The sequence below is a fragment of the Lutra lutra genome, chromosome 8, assembly GCF_902655055.1.
Source record: "Lutra lutra chromosome 8, mLutLut1.2, whole genome shotgun sequence".
Lineage (NCBI taxonomy): Eukaryota > Metazoa > Chordata > Mammalia > Carnivora > Mustelidae > Lutra > Lutra lutra.
In genome coordinates, this window is record NC_062285.1 from 99,067,988 (window position 1) to 99,088,168 (window position 20,181).

Consider the following 20,181-nt stretch of genomic DNA (forward strand, 5'->3'; position numbering starts at 1 on the left):
ATATAATTATTTTTATTGTGGCTAGTAACAATCATAGTACAAGTGACAGAGTGTGCTAAGGAGCCGGCTGGCTTGGTAACCAGGCTGGGAGGTTTCTGCTGCCCACTCTCCGCGGGCCTGAGTTTTTTCAACTATACACTAGGACAGTCATTTCAATGGCTAGCACAAAGTTTTGGCAGAAATAGTGAATGAACATGGTGCGGCATTTAAAATGTTCTTTAATTTTTAATTAAATTGGGGGAGAAGATGAGGAAGGACTAGTAACTCTTGATATAAGGAGTTAAACCTAAATTAATCAGAAAATTCCTATAACACTATGTTCTTTTCGCAGTTTTTTTTCTGCCAAAAAAAAAAAAAAAGGAAAAAATACAGGATGCCCACTTAAGTTTGAATTTCAGATAAACAACAGTTTTTTAAAGTATATGTCTATCTCATGCAATATTTGGGATATCCTTATATATTTATATATTTGGGGCACACATCTACTAAAACATAGAGCACCTCATATTTTATCTGGTGACCCTAAATAAGGGATCACCTATGAAGTGATATTTGAGCAAGACCTCAAGGAAAGTTTCATGTACACAGTATCTTCTATTACGCCTGAAATTCAACTGCTAAACCATTTCTATGAGTTAAGGCATAATATCCAAGATGTCTTTGTTTAAATGCAAATAAGCACACATCATCACATTATTTTATTCTGGTTTATCTATTCTACAGCCTCCAATAGCTACAGAGAGTCTTCTGGGACCTGTAGGCATAGCTCTGTCCACTTGGCTCTTGATGAAGACAGACAATATGTTTAAAGGGTTATAACGACCAGCAGTGGGTTCTGGAATTATTCTTGTGGTCATGGTCTCAATTTTTGGGATGCCTTGGCTTCTTTTTAGCAATTTTGTACCCATGAAGTTTCACTCTCTCACCACACATTTGCTGAGCCCGTCTATCCCTGGCACGGTGCCAAGTACTATGGATAAGAGGACTAATGAGTAATGATTCTAATCTTTAATTAGGGTTTATCGTCAAAGGCATCAGTAAATGGTAACTCTGCTATAATACTGGGGACGCACTAGAAGGAGGCTCTTGATGCTATGGGAGTGAGAGGAACCCTAAACCAAACTGGGCACTTTAGGGAAAACTTATGGAGAAAGTCATGTTTTAATAGAGTTCAAATGATAATTAGGAATTGGCCAGGTGGGTGGAGTGGGAAAAGGAGGGAAGTGCCTTCTAAGCAGAGATTAGCACATGAAGGAAAAAGGAGAGAATATTCTGTGTCCAGTGAATTCCAAGTAGTAGGTTATGCTGAGATCTATAGTTCCTATTACGTTTGGGGCCCAGGGTATTGACAAGTAACTCTGGACTAGTGGGAGATAATCTGAAAGATGTCTCTATCATGCTGAGAGTTTCTCACCTACCTTCCCATGTTGATTGACTGCACCTGTCGGTTTTCTTTTTAGTGCTCTTGGCAGTTCTGTGAGGGTTAGAGTGTTGTTCTGACCCCTTTGGCAGGAGTTATATCATTCTGCTTGGCACTTTCTCATCCCTCCTGGGTCATGATGGTAGTGATGGGGAGTGTGTGTGCATGGAGCGAGGGGAGGTCAGCAGTGAATTAGAACCCTAACTCGAATTACTCAATACACAGTATTGAGAAACCCAATAGCGCATCCCAAATACTTTCAAGTGTTTTCACTGGTTTGTTGTTGCTACCATGTTCCATTACCAGATTGAAGTGTCTTTGTTATTATTGATGAACGTACTGATACTTAAATTGATCACTGACTTTTGAAACTAGAGAGGGGCAGATTAACACTGTTTTTAAGGAACCAGCCTCTAGCCAGGTTCCTAGACCCTGTCCTGTGCAGAAAAGTTTCCTATTTTCCTATAAAGTCTTGACCTCTGGTATTTTGTCATACCCCAAAGCTGAGTTTTTGGAACAGCTCGGTGAGAAATGCTGGGGAGAGGAGGCACTCATTGCTTCCAGGGAGAACATATAAAGTGGAAGAGCCTGAATTTCTAGAAGGCCCTGGCAGGACTCAGTGGGAAGACAGTGGTTTTGGGAAGGCTCTCTTTGACACTGTCTTTATCTCTGATCTCCCTCTTCAGGTTTTGGCTTGTCTGCTGTGTAGGTACCACATCCAGCTATTAGCTTCTCTTAATTGTGAGCTGATTGCTCTATTGTTTTTGACAATGCCCTGGGGCCAACTTGCTTGTAGTCTGATCCAATTAAAGTCAGGCCTTTTTGCCCAGGTAGTCCTTCAAGGCCTTTTCCTCACCCCCCGGGGGACTCTATTTAGCTTTCCCCTCTCTGGGTCTCAGTTAAAACTCCTAGCCAGTGGTGTTTTACCCGTGGCTGTGGGAGGAACTGCCAGCCACCTCTTAACAGCACACCACAGAGATTTCCATTGTTTTCAATAATGCCCCTAGGCTTGAACTCACCTCTCACTGTGGCAAATAAAGTCAGTCCTCTTAGAAAGAGCTACAGGGCTCTCCTCCTGATGGCCTCCTTCTCTCACTAGGAAAAATGTCTCTACCACTGTATGGGAGCTGGGGTCAGGGACAGTGACTCACTTCTCTCAGAAGGACCATCATGTTCTATGAGTGGGCACTGAGGATGTGTGGTAGTGTCTGGGGTCCTCAGCTTGTCGCTCCTGGTGTGGAATATTTCCCTTTGAGAGAGAGAGCTGAGGTGAGGGTGATCCGGGACCCAGGACTCTCTGTCCGCCAAGCCCGCCATATAAATAGCTTCTGCTCTGCTAGTGGGTGCTGGTGGAGAACGGGAGCTCCAGACCACTCTTCCACTCTTGCTTGGAGTAGTTTCTGCAAATACAGATCAGGGGACAGGCAGTGGGTGTGATAAATGCTGGGAGACTCTCCCTTTCAGGGAGAAATCAGCACCCTAGCCTGGGAGCTGGGGGGGAAGAAGGAGCTCTTTGTGGCAGCACCTGCCTGGAGTATAGCTTTCATCACACTGAACTGTTCTTACGAAGATTTATTAGGTTTTCTTGGATAAATGTTTCTCCATTTGCTATATGCCCTTAGGACGATTTCCACAGACTTTCAATTGTTGTTTTTTAAATATGATTTTCTCCAGTTCTGGTACTTCCGCACGGGAGAAGGTCCACAGAGATCCTCACAGCACCACGTAGAAGTGTCTCTCTTTTACATCGTTTTGTAAAATGTTATGAATTGTTATGAATTCCATTTTGAGAAAGAGCTATACTTTGTTCAACCTCTCCTTTTGTTTTGGGCATTTTAATTAGGACACATAAGAATACTGCTGTGGTCATCACTGTGGCTTGATCTTCACATAAATCTGATATTTTACCTTTCTTTTTCTTTATTTTTTAAAGTTCCTTCAGTTTTATAGATGGCTCTATGCTAGCATCTAGCTAGAGTCTCACTAATGGTCCATGTGGGCTTGACAGTAAATACCATTTTTTTAGTATATGTGCTGCCGAAGCGAGCACAATAAATACCATTTTTTTATTAAAATCTGTCTTCACAACATCCAGTTTATATAATAGCCAAAAGAAGATTCCTTAACTCCCCCTGTGTCAAAGACTTTGGTCTCTTTGGTATGATCCATTTCATCCTGTTTCCTTTAGGAAAGATCCATTCAGTCCTCAGCTTATTTGGGTAGCAAAGGCGATTTTGGGGTTAGTTCCTGGTTTGGCTTTTCTAGTTCCGATAACTAATTTCTCCCATTTTCTAGGATCTCTATGCCATCTCTTTTCTCAGCTGGTCCTCAAGTCAAGTAGTACCCAAATATTTTAAATAAAAAACCTGATAACACAGGATTTCCATCAAAATTAAGAATTGTTTCTTCATATGTTTTGGGAGTTGAAGTAGGAAATCCTAAAAGTAAATTTTTCTTACTTTAAAATTTCCCCTAAGGACATTCCTGGTGCTAATCATATTTTAAAATTCTTATCTCTTATGTTAGGCATTCCTCATTTCTAGAAGTGTGCCACAATAATAAGGACACAATTTACAAGGACTGCATGTTAGCAAAGATATTTAGGAGTGAGGTGTGTTTTTGCCTTAGTTATATAATTGGCTAGACTAAATTGAGAAACCAAATTCCTTGTCTTGTTCAAACATTCAAGGAAACATATGTGTTCAGCTGTCATCCTTGTCCTTATTTTCCTACACCTAGACTGCTTTAATTAGTGGAGCTCTCCCTTTTTCATTTCTAAATTAATGAGGAGAATATAGCAGTCATCTTCACAAAGACCCTTTTGGTCATTTGATACCCTCTTTAAAAACCATCCGTGTCTATAGGGAAATGTGACTTACTCTGTCACATTACTTCAAACAGTTCTTTAAGGTTATGGTTTCCAACTCCTTTGCAGGAAAGTCTCTACTGCAGCTACTGTGGCCCATTCATTTTCCCCTGAGTATGTAATGTCCATTCTCACCTCTTGTTCCTGCTTCGCTATCTCCTCCACCTGGATTGCTTCCCTAAACAGCTTCCATCCATTACTCCTAATTATTTTTCAAAACATAGTATAATAACACGGGGAAGCTAATCTTTCCAGATATAAATATCTTTTAAATGGGGTAAAATTAAAGCAATGGTGCGGAGAAGAGAGGTGTGCAATACATCTAAATAGAAAATTTGGTGTATGAAGAAAGGCTTTTATTTTATTTTTTTAAAAGATTTTATTTATTTGACAGAGAGAGAGAGAGATCACAAGTAGGCAGAGAGGCAGGCAGGGAAGGGTGTAGAGAGCAGGCTCCCTCCTGAGCAGAGAGCCCGACGTGGGGCTCGATCCCAGGACCCTGAGATCATGACCTGAGGCGAAGGCAGTGGCTTAACCTGTTGAGCCACCCAGGTGCCCCGAAGAAAGGCTTTTAAATTAAATGGAAAAGTTGGGTTATTTACATGGCTACTCATTTGAAAAAAAAAAATGAAGTTATAATTATACCCACTCTCATGCAAAGAAGAAGCCCCCACGTGTCTGGGCTCATGTTTCCATGAGAGGATTTATTTCTATAGAGTAACCCTGATGGCCTTTTTTGATTGGCCTCACTCGTTCCTCCTCCAGGAAGTAGGTGTGATGTACCTGATTGAGGGATTTTGGAAATGGGTCTAAGCCACCTCAGTGCTGCTCCTTTAGGACTTCTCTTATTTGTGGAGTGGTCTGTTTTCAGGATGTACATGTTCTCTTCTGCCTTGCTGCTATTAGGGAGGTCTGCAGTTTTCCAAATCTACCTGAACTAAGTGCTAAGTTTATCTAAGGGACTGTATAGTGGCAATAGGTTAAACTGCATTTGTAATTTAAATCTTATCTGCAACAAAGCCAATTAAAAAAAAAATACGCATCTCTCTCATAACAGCATCTGCTTCTCAATTGGCTTTGAACTTGGAGTAGGAAAGAAATATGATTACTTATCAATCTAAATCTCTATATCCAAACCTAAAAAGCCATTAAAAGAAAGGGGGGGGGGAGAGGGGGAAAAACAAAGTTTCTGTCTATCAAGGCTCAGCACTTCTGTTATCATGGAAGGTCATGGTGAAATCTTTTCCTTTTTATCAGTCGTCCGTTGATATACATCATTTACCACTTTCGTCTTGCTAGGTGTTTTTGTATTTTGAGTTGTGTTACGTAGTTTTTACTAGAGTGTGAATGTGAAGGAAGATATGTTTTAGTCATCTTTGAACACCTGAAGTGCTTGCTAAAGAGTAGATGCTCAATAGACACTGAGTGATATCAATTGTGCTGAGTGGCTCTTTTATGATTACTTCAAACTAGTTCCTGGTACAGTGACTTTCTTAAATAATAATGTTATTGAATTATTTTCTACTTTCCAATTTTCAAAGTGCATTTCAAATGACATGGCTTACTTTATTTAATCTTTAAAGAATCCTATGAGATAGGCAGAACAAATCTTATTTGCATTTCTTAGATATGACAAAAAGATCTCAGAGAGGTGAGTTACTTGCTCAGGGTCATGGTGCTTATAAATTACAAAACCCAGTCCTCTAATTCCTGGGGGATAACTCTTTCATTCTGCCACAGCTATCTCTTGTACAATGGTGAAAACCTCAGGTGACTTTCCAGAAATGTAAAGAACCCCATAGCAGTAGAAAGTATATGACATTTCCAAGGCACCAGTTGAAATTTGACGTGAAATTCCTTCTGACGTTTGTAGCAGCTCTAATTATTTAATCAATTTAATAACAGAATATTTAAAGCAGCCACAGAAATCACCGGACATAACTAATTTCATCCATAAACCAGACATTTTGCACCTTAATTTTCACTCTTCAGTTCTGTTTTGTGAACTAATTGGCAACATTTGATGAAAATTTAAGATGGAGACAGACTATAACAGGTGGAGCAATCACATCTTCACAAGGAAATTAATTTATACACACACACAAATACACACACATATTCATAGGCTCTGTGCCTGCCAAGAAAAGAGCCCCAACAGTGTGGTTAGCTGCAATTATGGCTAAGTGTCTTAAAACAATTTTGGCATATCATGGTGCCCACAGGAATCACAGGGATCTCTTTGTTCTTGGTCTTCCAAGCACGTTTCATTCTCATATAAATTCATCCTTGCAAGTTTTCTTTGTTCTATTTTCTTTGTCAGAAAAGTAATTTGACTACATCCCGCTCCTCGTTTGGTGATTTGGGGATGTCGGGAAAGCAGCTATCTTGCAAGCTGGACTAGAACAAAGTGTGTCAGTATGATTTATAGGAACTGCTGTGATTCTCAGCTGTGATGAACAGACAACTCCATACATGACAGTAGATACGCACAAATGCCTTTTTATGAGAATGGCTTTACTTGAATTTCCTGAGATTTTTTTTTTAATGCCTCTGTAATTACATGGTTATTATTGAATGTTTGAGTAGAAGTGGTCTTTGATTACCTTGTATCTTCTCTTTGGTGAATTCTGACATGAATTTTTCTGGCTTGACAATTGTAATAAATAAATAAATAAAATAAAAACCCTCTCTGAATTAAGACTAGACTATAGAACTGACTGAAAAGAGTCTAGTGACTAAATGTAATTTTCTTTAATATGTAATTTGGAGTGTATTAGGTACACTGTATGAGGTAAAATGTGTGATTTGTAGTAAGTAAGAAAACTCAAAATTGGTGATAAGTCCTCGTAGTTCATTCTTTCATATAGCAAGATTGAGAGGGGAAAAAAGACTTTATTATTATAAAATGTTCTATTCAACTCTTCAGTCAAGATAGATCAGGAGGAAGGCACATGAACTATCCAGTAATTGTTTATTTTTGAAGCCAATATATATTTACAAATTGAAGCCAAATATATATTTTCAAATAGAAAATGATATATGTTTAAGAAATTTCTGCTGCTGTTTCTCTATTTCTAAAAATCAAAGTCACTCAGTTTGGTTTTGTATGTTGTTTTAAAACAAGACGATTAGTTGTGTTGTGTATTCACAGAGAAGAACACCTGTGCCTTTTCCCCTTCAAAATAAAAGCTGATTATAAACAATACATGTTCATTGTAAACAAACCCCAAACTACACATTACACACACACACACACACACACACACCCCACAGAAGAAGGCAAATAGTATGTGAAATGCACCCTATCACTCAAGACAATTGCTAATATTTTAACAAATATCTTATCAGACCTATAACTATATAGTCAGAAACATAAGCATACTTACTAAAATTGGATCAAACAAAATACATAATCTGTTTTATTTACTTATTAAGATTTTATTTATTTATTTTGGTGAGAGAAAGAGAGAGAACATATAGAAGTTGGGGGATGGGCAGAAGGAAAAGCAGACTCCCTCCTCAGCAGGGACCCTGGGCTCATGACCTGAGCTGAAGGCAGATGCTTAACTGACTGAGCCACCCAGTGGCCCTGTAATCTGTTTTAATTCATCAATATATTATGATGATCGTTATTGCATATCGATCTAAATATAGATTTTTATTATCATAACTAGGGTTTACAATGTGTTCCAGTGTAAGGATACTCTATAAATACTTTAATTCTCCATGGATGTATTTCATATTATTTTCAGTTTTGTGCCTTTATAAATAATGTGGGTTCAAACATAAATATGTATATATCATTATACAATTCATTTAATGAAATTTTATTTGGTGTTTTTTATGTACCAGACATTATTCTAAGTGTTGGTGGTATAGTAGACCATTACAACCTCTGCTTTTATAGAACTAACATTCTAGAGAGGAGATCAAGTGAATAAGTAACCAAGATAGTTACAAATAATGATATATGTTTGGAGAAAACAAAATAGGCAAATATGATAGTACTTGAATGACAGAGAGGTAACTTTAGGTAGTGTAGTCAAGAAAGGCTTTTCTAAGGAAATGGGATTTTATCAGAAACCTGAACAAAAGGAGTCACAAAGAGAATTTTCCAGGCAATTGTCCCAGCCCTGACTGGGATGACCTTGAGTGTTGGAAGGACAGAAGTATGACTGGTGTACCTCTAGTGCAAAGAGCCTTAGAGAGAGAGAGAGAGCATTAGAAGAGGAAGAAAATAAGAGTGGAGAAGTAGGCAGAGATTGATCCTTTAGGACCTCATGGGCTGTGACTAGGAGTGTTAGATTTTATTCTAAGTAGAGTTTTTTTAAAGTTCTAAATGCTGTTTGAGGAATTTAAGTGTGCATGTGTGGAGTGCTGATTGTAGGTGAAGGGGCAAAGGAATCACTCATTTATTCAATCTATCTTCCATCAGATGTTTATGGAGCAATTGTCTCATGCCAACCACATTTTAGTTCCTATAATATAGGGGATATGAAGGATTCAGTAATGACCCAGACAGAGAAAGTCCCTGCTCTTTTCAACTTGACATTTTAGCTTTATATAATAAAATGTCAGGTAGCAATATATGTGAGAATTAAAACAGGATAGTGGGGTGTGTGTGAATGGGTGTGTGTGCATGTGTGTGTAATTTTAGCTGGTATTCTGGACATTCTTTTAGAGGAGATGACACTTAACAGAGTTCTACAAGCAATGAAAAGTCAGCCAAGCCAGTATCTGGGGGATGGTTGTTCTGGGTAGAAGGAATGGCGGGATCAGCCATTCTAATTTCTGATCAGAAAATCAGGACAATGATTTTCTAGATGGCAGGCTTAAACAATCCAGGAGAACTGGTGGCCAGACTGAGAGCACAAAGTGTTAGGGCAGTGCTAGACGATGAAGTCAGAGAGGGAGCCAGGAGTCCAAAAGGCCAGGGGAAGATTTTAGTTTTCTTTTAAACATAATGAGAAGAGTTTCTAAGGTTTTGAGCAGGAGAGCATATTAGAAACAATAATCACTTAACAAATATGCTACAACTTCTCACCTTGGTTGTCATTTATTATTCAGTTATTTGTGGGGTGTATTACTTTTGTACTAGAAGAGTTTTAAATTTGTATGGAGTCACAGCTATACATCTTTTCATTTTAAGTTCTTTCTTTGGTGTTATGTTTACATAGCCCAGTATCAGCTTTCTGTTCAGAATTAAATAAGATTTGTATAATCCTTTATATTCCATGGGAAACCTTTCCTGAAACATTTGAAAATTCCTGATGGCTTATATCTCATGGTGTTTTCTGAATTCCTGCCTTATTAGACTTTTCACTTTATGCGCATGTCACTTTCTGAGTGTTTTCATCTTTTGGTTCTAAGCCAATTTATTCATCATTCCTTGACTTCCTCTAATGCCATTCACATAAGGGATTGTACTTTACTTTTTTTCCAAATGACCAGTCAAGTTACTGATTAATTCTCCACCAACCTAAAATGCTATTTTAATGTATTCAGAACTCCTTTATATGCTTGGGTCTAATTTTAGACTTGTTAGTTTATTCCATTTGATCCAATAACCTAAAACATGGTTTTAGTTACAGTAAATTTATAATTATTTATTTATTCATTAAACACATTTATCGACTAAACATTATGTGCCAAACACTGTAGTTGATGCTAGGAACATAATGATGAATGAAATAAACATGACTTCTTTTTGTGGAGCTTAAATTCTATTGGGAAGTTACAGATAATTAACAAAAGAGTAATACCTTTATTTTATTTTTTAAAAAATATTTTATTTATTTATTTTGAGAAAGAGACAGCATGAGAGAGAGAGAGAGAACATGGACAGAGGGGAGAAGCAGAGGGAGAGGGAGAAGTAGACTCCCTGTTGAGCAGGGAGCCCAATGTGGGACTCAATCCCAGGACCCCGAGGTCATGACCTCATCCAAAGGCAGATGCTTAACCAACTGAACCACCCAAGTGCCCAAGAATAATACCTTAAAAAAAAAAAAAACCATTGTTATGAAGAAATAAATAATTAGGGTGAAATGACAGTCCTTCTAAGGTAAGCTTTATAGAAATTCGGGAAAGGGTTCTGGGAATTTGACATTAAATTTGAAAACAGAGAATGAGAAGTACTGGCTATTTGAAGTGTTTTGAGTAGGCAGAGATGAGACCAGAGCAAAACCTGGAGTTAGGACTTCAGTTATGTGAGGGAAGGTGACATGATTCTTCTGCTTAGGAGGTCTTATATTTTTTGTCTTATATTTTTAAATCTTGAACTTTCATTTCTTCAAGAGGGTATATACTTATTTTTCACTGTATTCAAGATCAAATCAGAAATCTCACTTTCATGTAACAAATTGAAAAAAAATCTTTATTTTCAATTATTTTCTTGTTTTCTTCAGGCATATTAATTAACTCCATATTGGATTTATGTGGCTCTTATGTCATATCCACCATTTTTTCTTTAATTTCTTTCTCATTGTCACTTTCCTCTTTATTTCTTTGAGACTTTCTCAAGTCTGTCCTCTATAGATTCTTTTTTTTTTTTTTTTTTTTTTACTTTTCTTTTGCTTTTCACTGCTTTAAATGCTGTTTTCCAATGGTGTATCTTTCCCTAACATCTTGATTTTCTTTGCCACTTCTCTTTTCATCTTTCTTATTTTTTGGTCATATCATCTTGCATTTCATCTCCTGTTTTGTAGAGTTCTTGATTTCTCTAATTTCCTTTATAGGACAAAATAGTTATTTTCTTTAGTACTTCTTATCTGAATTATCTCTTCCTCACTGTGTGTCCTTTTTCTATCATTTTTATTTTATACTTTCATTCTTTTCTTCATTTGGTAGACAGAATTTTTGTATAGATCCCGTGTTTGCTTTATTTTACCCCTCTCCCATTTATTCCTTAGTTGGGGGACATTATCTCTGGTTATGCTAAATGCCCGCATTCTTGGCCAAGGTTTATTTGGCTTTCCTTTTTCTTCTGACTCTTAGTTCAATATTTCTATGAATTAAACTGGAAGACTAGGTCAGGCAGTGGCTCTCATTCTGTGGTCCACAAACCACCACCAGCAGCATCAGTTTGTGAATTTGTTAGAAATGCAAATCCCTGGGCCCCCACCAGCCCCAGATCTCTTGATCAGAATCTCTGGTGTGGGACCTAGAACTTTGTATTTTAAGAAATCTTGTAGGTGATTTTGAAGCTTATAAAGTCTGAGAACCACTGGTTTATATGTGTGTTCCTTCCCACCCCCAGTGGTTCCCATTCTATTTATGCTCATGTCACATTTCTAAATAATAGAATTTTGGAGTAATATATTTGAAAGTTATTATACAGTTCCCTTGGTAGTGTTAAGTGTTATATTTCTGTTTGAGTAGAAGAATATATGAGAAAGAATACCCAGTTTACTACTCTGGTATTCTTTCTCATATATTTAGTATCAATAATATTTTTGGTTTGTTTTAGTAAATACAAAATCTTTTTGGGTTCTTCTTATCTGCTGTTTATTATACCTTTTATGGCTCATTGGTTGCAAATTGTACCTATGTTGTATGACTTGTTCACTTTAGTTGCTGATAGATATTGCTGTCAATAGTGGGTGTTCTCAGTTGTAACATGTAAAAATTTTCACACTGATCCAAATTTGGAGAAACAACTGTGGTATATGCATTGATGTTCTGTTATACACATTTAAGAGCCAATGATTTATATTATGTGTTGAATTATATTGAGTTTTATAATGAATAAGGAGAGAATTAGGGCTATGCCCCAACAGGTTGATCTTTTTTCCCCCATGGATTATCTATGAAAGAATTGGAAGAATTATACTGGAAGCATTTTGGGTTTGAGAACATAGCCTGCTCTGTTGTGGGGGAAGGTTGGTTCTTTTTCCTATTTGGGAATGAACTAGCTAATATGATGCAATGTCAAATTAAAAAGAACATGGGATACCTCGGTAGCTTAGCCAGTTAAGCATCTCTTTTCAACTCAGGTCATGATCCCAGGACCCTGGGATTGAGCCCCAGATTGGGCTCCCTGCTCAGCGGGGAGCCTGCTTCTCCCTTTTCTCCTTGCTTGTGCTCTATCTCTTTCTCTCTCTTTCTCAAATAAATAAAATCTTTAAAAAAAAGATAAAAGAACCCCTATAAGGATGGATTATAAAGAAATCTGGGAAAACTTTTGAGGCTAATGGATATGTTCATTATCATGATGTGTCAGTGTTTTCATAGATGTTTACATATATCAAAACATCATGTTATATACAGTTGATCCTTGAAACAAACCCATTCAAACTGCATGGGTCCATTTATATGTGGATTTTTTCAATAAATATGGTACTATAAATGATTTTCTTTTGACATTTTCTTTTTTCTAGCTTGCTTTATTGTAAGAATATAGTTTATGATGTATATTACTTATAAAATATGTGTTAATTGCCTGTTTATGTTATAGGTAGGATTCCCTGTGAATAGTAAGCTGTTTGATTCTGGGGGAATCAAAAATTACATGTGAATCTTTGTGCAGGGGCCTGGGGCCCCTAACCCCTTTGTTGCTCAAGAGCCAACTGTACTTTAAATATATACAATATATTGCCCATCAATTACACCTCAATAAAGCTGTTAAAAAAGCCCCTTGAGTTTTATAGTTATATAGTCTATATAGTTATATAGTTTATATAATTTGCTTTGTAGTATAGTTTTGTGGATGTGGGTCACTGGTTCTAACTATGACTCTAAGTAAATTTTAACTGTCTTTCTACCATTTATGGGGCAGAAGAAAAAATATGGCATGAAGTGTACCTTTTCTAGGCCTATCATTATGATTTTGAAGTATTTCTGACACACAGTGAAAAGGCAAACTACAAATGATAATGGTTAACTCAACATCTATCCCCAGCAGTTTCCAGTATGCTAAGAATGGAAAGCTAAAACTTTATTCCCAGATTTCCAGAAATCACATTGAGATATGAGTTATGTTTCACTAATCAGATACTGATGTTGCCGAAGACTTTGATTAAAATATAAACATAGGCAAGAGAGCTAGCTCTCCCATAACCGTGGGAGCATGGATTATGGGAGAGGCGACATGGTTCCGGAGCTGGCATATGACATAGTGACCCTTTAACATGGCAGTTGGTTTCCTGACCACATGTTTCCTGTCACAGCAGTGTTCCCAGTCATGTCAGAGTTAGTATGGTTTTGCAGTCAATGGTAGTATAAGAAGGACTCCTGATTTGGTACCTTCCTGCAGTAGTGATGGTCACTTTCTCAAGTGCTGCTTCATAGCAGAAGCAGAGTGGTTTTAAGGGATAGCAGTTGGTCCTGAGAGATTAGCCTGGAGCCTGTTCCTCTAGCTTTTCAAAATGTATGAAAGGACACAATTTTCTATATAAAACTCTTTCTGCTTAAACCAGTTAAAGTGGATTCTGTTGTGTGCAGCTGAGACCTGAGTGATAAAGTAATTAGTACCAGAAATGGCTGTAGGCAATAAAACATCGAAGAAATAGGACTTGATTATATTAAGAGGCAACTATGGCAGAGAGTGAGCAGTTGCTAAGTTACTGCTTGTGGTCATCTGAAATAAGTTACCTGTTGAAAGCAAGGGTATAGAAGAGAGGGTGACTACTATGGTAGATCACTATGGGGGACATGAAGAAAAAAAGGACATAGAAATATTTTTTTCCCCCTCTAAATTATGCCAGTGAGCTAAAAGAATGAAAGAGATAGGCTCAATAATTTAAATTTTCGGCTCTAGTAATAATTTGAAAATTACGGAATTTTTATAACTATCCTTAATCGCTCATCTTTTTAGCCTCAAGACTAATTTAGATGGAAATCATATGGAAAGTCTGATGCTGCAGGTTGTTGCATTACAAGGTAGATTGAATTTATAGTTTGGTCTGCTCATTTTTCACAAAATTGAAAACATTGCTTTAGAAAAATTTGGACCCCATCATTGAAATGATGTCACTTTAGAAAGACTTGCATAAGTCTGTATAGTTTGTACTTCTGAACCTCCCCAAGACTCTTTGGGCAGCAGAAACAGCTCCTCTCTTGTGTGATGATGCTAATCTTGCTTTGCATGAAGACCCTAAAACAGCCCTTTCTGAGGCAGTCTTTGCAAAGAGATGATAGTTCTTCTGTAACACCCTTACTACCCTTACTGTTTCCATGCCTTTAGCCGATCAGATCCTTGAATGTTTCTGAAAACAACTGCAACATCAAGCCTTAGAGAAAAGGAGTTAAACAATTTTGCTAATATATTTATAGCAGCAGAAATCTGAGGATTATGTGTTAGAAACAGATTTTGAGGATAGTAGACCAAGGCTTTGATGGGGCTGAATTTATTAATAGGGATACAATTACCAGAGATTTGGGATTTAATGCGTAGCTTGAGTGTTTGAGAGTGTTTTTGTTTGTTCTGATGGCTGACTAAATCTTAGACTTAAAGGTACTTTAGGTTAAATGAAGTAGAGATGCTAGAAATTCCTTAGTATCATGAAAAGGAAGAAATTAGAATTTTAGAGAATTAGGAATGTTAGAATGAGATTAACATGTGTGATCAACTCAACTTTCTCATAACTGTGCTTCTCAAGAATACTCAGATCATTGATAAATACATTGATGGGGGATAACTGTGGCTGGATGTCATTTATAGGTTGAAAGAATGGATAGAACGTGCTGCCACTGAGACAGAATCCCAACTTCAATGGGAATGATAAAGGTTTATGTAGCAGAATGCAAATGTGGTACTATGTCAGATAGGCTGAGCAGTTATCTCAGTAGGCAGAAGTGGTTTGATGGCAAAAATTCTTAGTGGGGACTTATTGGTCTTGGAACCCTAGGAATGAAATAGATGGGCAGCTCAACGTCAGAGAATAGAGGCTTGATCTGAGACATTATAATAATCATGGTCTTTCTACAAATTCCCAAACCTGAGTCAGTACATAGACCCAGAGCCTCTTGAGTGAAAGGGAATCATTGTTGGCTCTCCCTGAGACTTTGGATTCCCCCTTTTTATTACAAAGGATTTCTCTAATCGTCTCCTTTTTCATCATGGGCCACCATGAAATCCAAATTTTCGGTCAACCAATGATTAATATATCCTGAAAGAAAGACTACTAAAACATTGCAAGTATGTACTATAAATCTTTCTCCCATTGCTGATAACAAGGTAACGATGTTTGGGGTAAAGGAAGATATCGGACCTTTCAGTGATTATTGATAATGGTTCTGAGATAGCATTAATTCTTGGGGTTCTGGTCACCATTATGGTCTACTGGTCAGAATGGGGGCTTATGAGTTCTAGTGATAAATAAATGGGTGGGGTGCCTGGGTGGGTCAGTTGGTTAATCATCTGACTCTTGATTTCAGCTCATGTTATGATCTTAGAGTTGCAAGATCCAGTCCAGCATTGGGCTCTACACTCAGTGCAGAGTCAGCTTGAGATTCTGTCCTTCTCCCCTGGCCCTGTCCCCAATCGCACAGGTACCAGCAAGCTCTCTCTCTAAATAAATAAATAAAATGAAATAAATAAATAAGTAAATAAGTAAGTAGAATTTTAGTCCACGTCCACCTCAGAGTATTTTTGGTGGATTCATGTATGGACATTGTGGGTATTTTTCCAATTCCAAAAATAGAAGTTAAAAATATATATTTTCAACAACTAGCAGAATCTACACATTCTATGCTTTCTGTGGCAAGTAACTAGTCTTCTTTTGAGAACCGTCTCTTGGTGTGCTATTAGACTGTAGCAAAGACTGGATATTAACTACAGGATACAACTGAGCTGCTTCTCATGAACTGAGTGGTGTCTGATTTGTCAAGTCCTAAATTAGGGCATGTTCGCCAGCACTCCATTGTCAAGTGGAAGTATAATACATGCTCTAAGGCTTGTGCAAGTCCTTCTGCTGCACTCTATTCTTTCCTCCACCTGCCCTCAGGACCTCACAGGAAGTTCCACATAACCTGGAATAGGAAAAAAACCTCAAGTCTGCTTATAGATGGTTCCTGTAGCAGAAGCTGTAAATGGACTGACTCCTGAAACATCACAGCTTTGCTCAGGGATGTTCCTGAAATACAGAACAGGAAGGAAATGCTCCCAATGGATGGCTCATGATATATCTCGTTATCTACCTTGCCTAGAATAAAAAATAGCTGAATGGAGGTGTATATTTTGACTCATGGGCAATGGCTTATGGGTTAGAAAATACAATATTGGTGGATTGGTGACAACGAAGTTTGAAGAAGAGGTGGGTAGGTAGACCTTTTGGATGGACCCAAAAGGGTCTAAGTCGTGTGTTCTTTATGACTGCTTTGCCAAAGGTCCCACTTTGAAGATGAAGTCATCATAATCACGGGACCATGATGCTCATTCAGTAGATGAGAGAAAATCTTTCTCCAGCCATACCAGTGTTTGCAGTGAATTAATAAAGTGATGGTAACACATGTGAAGTTTCTACATCAGCTCAATAACATGAATTTTCCTCAGTCATAGTTGATTTGTAGCCATGTTCAAACTTCCAGAAACAGGAAAAAGCCTGGGTGGCTTAGTGGTAGATAGCTTTTATTAAACTGCTCTATCATGGAGTAAGCAGTGATTTTCTTCACTGGAAATGGATTAATCAATCTGAATTTGGATTTGCCCTCTTTGTTTACTATGTTTCTTTGTCCAGACATCTGAATACTCACTAAATATCTTATTCACAGTATCCCACACAATACTTTTTCTGACCAAAAACCAAATTCCATAGCAAAAGAACAAAGGTATCAAGTTCATAATTATGAAATTAACTGGTAATATATCCAGAAGCAGTTGCCCTTATAAAATGTTGGGATGGAACATTGATGAGCCGGTTATGGCAGCATCTAAGAAATAACAGCTTGTGAGATTAGGATGCTATTTTACAGATATGGTATTTTCTCTGAATCCCTGACCAACATATTTTGTCCATATCTGTAATACGTAGGGCCTGAAAACAAAGTGAGAGACTTGGGAATGACATCACTTACTATCACACCAATGTAATTCCAAATGACCTACTTATAAAATTTTGCTGCTTCTTGCTGAAATTTTAAGCTCTGCTGGTTTAGAGCTCTTAGTATCCAAGAGAGGATTGAATTTTCCAGGGGATCCAAGAATATAATTGGAAGATGAGACTATCAACTGGTCACTTTGGGAAAAGGAGGCTAATCTTGTGTTGGCTAACATAACTGATCCTAATTACTAAGGGGAAATAGAGAGGGGAATATGTCTGGAACACTAATAATCCTGTTACATATATCCTATAATGAATAACTAGTCTACTGCTGAAAAACTGAAGAAAATAGGCATGTTGTGGAGGTTGTTTTGTTGTTTGAAAATACAAATGTTGCATGGAGCACTGGGTGTGGTGCATAAACAATGAATTTTGGAACCCTGAAAAAATAAAATAAAATTTATAATAAAAAAAAGAAAATACAAGTGTGAAAAGTAGGTTCTATATGGATGCTAAATAGATAGAAAGTAGCTTTATATATATATTTTAAAGATTTTATTTATTTAGGGGCACCTGGGTGGCTCAGTGGGTTAAAGCCTCTGCCTTTGGCTCAGATCATGATCCCAGGCTCCTGGGATAGAGCCCCGCATAGGGCTCTCTGCTCAGCGGGGACCCTGCTTCCTCCTCTTTCTCTGCCTGCCTCTCTGCCTACTTGTGATCTCTGTCAAATAAATAAATAAATAAAATCTTTCTTTAAAAGATTTTATTTATTTATATGACAGAGACACAGCCAGAGAGGGAGCACAAGCAGGGGGAGAGGGAGAAGCCGGCTTCCTGCGGAGCTGGGAGCCTGATGTGGGGCTCCATCCTAAGACCCCGGGATCATGACCTGAGCCAAAGGCAGACATTTAATAACTGAGCCACCCAGGCATCCCAGAAAGTAGCTTTATAAACAAATATTCCAGTCTTTTGGAATCAAAGGCTCAAAAATGAAACTCTGCATTTCCCAGGTTTCCTTGCAGCTAGAGTTCTGGACATGATTTAGATTACATCAGTCAGAAGCATTTTTGTGAAATGGTGATTAGCAGTCAAGTCCCATGGATAGAAAGGCAAGATGTGGGGCAGCCATTTTGCTTATTTAAAGTATGGTGGAGGTTGCATGATTCTGAGGTCGTCTGCTCAAACTTCCTAATTTAGCATGTGGCTCTCTGACTCAGCAGGTTCAAGCAGAAGCAGCTTTCGTGATTGTAGCAGAGGCAGTGCAGCTTAGGGGACTGTTCAGATTCAGTCCTGTTTCTTCTGGCCTTCCAACACTTTTGTAAGCTCCTGATTTCCTTTATCAAATCCTGTTCTGCTTCAACTAACTGGAGTGGATTTTATTTTCTGCAACTGAACCCTGTCTAATATACCTGCCTTCCAATGTGGAGATATTAGTGAAACATATGTATTTTTTTCCCAGAAAAATTTCTACTTAACTTCCAACCATGCTTACTTCTAGCTATTCTCCTGAGAAGGTGAATTATGTAGATTACTGACAACTCTTTTTTAATTTAGTCCAAATTTAGACAATGCTTCTTAAATGCTGTGTTGTAAGGTTAGGACCCTGTCTTGTTTATAGTTTTGTTAAGGTTTTCTTTACTAATTTAGCTTCTCTCTTTGAAAGTTAGTTTAACAGAAAAATAAGAAATCTTTAATGTTATTATATTAAAAATCTTGGACTGATTTGTTCTAAAGTTATTTTATATTAAAAATCTTGGACTGATTTGTTCTAAAGTTATTTTAATTTCTAGCTCACTTTACATTCTGTTGCTCAAGCTGGCAATCTATAACCATGTCTTCCTTATCTATTTGGAGATTCCTTGAAATAGGATAGCAGATTTATCTAAATGTAAAGATATCCTCTCAAATGATGCCAATGGGATAGGCTTTAAAAAAAAAAATAGGCCCAAGGTTTCACTTTTATAAACCAGGGACAGTCCCAGTGGTTCTCAACCTTGGCTGCACACAGAAAATTCTGAGAACTTTCCAAAATCTATTAATGCAAGCACCACACCTCAGACAAATTGAATTCTTCTCTTGGGGGTACTTTTTTTTTTTTTTCTTTTAACACTCTGCCAGATGATTTTATTAGTCTGCTTGGACTGCCATAACAAGAAACCACAGACTGGGTGTCTTAACCAATAGAAATTTATATTCTCACAGTTTTGGAAGCCAGAAGTCGAAGACCAAGGTGTCATCCCAGTTGGTTTCTGATGAGGCCTCTTTTCTGGCTTATAGATGGCCGTCTTCTCACTATATCCTCTCATGGTCTTTCCTCTGTGTGCTCACACAAAGAGGTGTCTTGTGTCTCTTCCTCTTTTTATAAGGATACTAGTTCTATTGGATTAGGCCTCCATCTTTATGTCCTCACTTAAACTCAATTACTTCCTTAAAAGTCTATCTCTTAATAACAGTCGCATTGAGATTTAGAGTTTCAATATATGGATTTGGGGACACTCGATTCAGTCTATAACAATGATGATTGAAAACCACTACTTTAGTGGAATCTTTCAATTTTGGAGTGGATGAATTTTAGGACATAAGAAAAAGCAGACAAATCACAATGAGGTACTAGCTTTAAACTATGTGGCAACTTGGCAATTTCTGCTGGGTATGATAGAAAGAAATAGCACCAATTAGGGAAATATATGGGATGAAGGCAGGAGCTGGACAACTGGAAGATTTGGTCTGAGTAGAACAGTAGACTCCAGTCCAGTTCAAGTGGGCAGAAGGTGTTTAAGGCGTTATTTCCCCAGAGGGGGTTTCAAAATTGAGACTTAAAAAGGCTAGATTTCTTGAAGTCATGAATCCTGAAGTAAATAACAAGAATATGAGAATCAGGGTTCAGCTTCAGTGACAGGAACAGTAGGAAATGGATG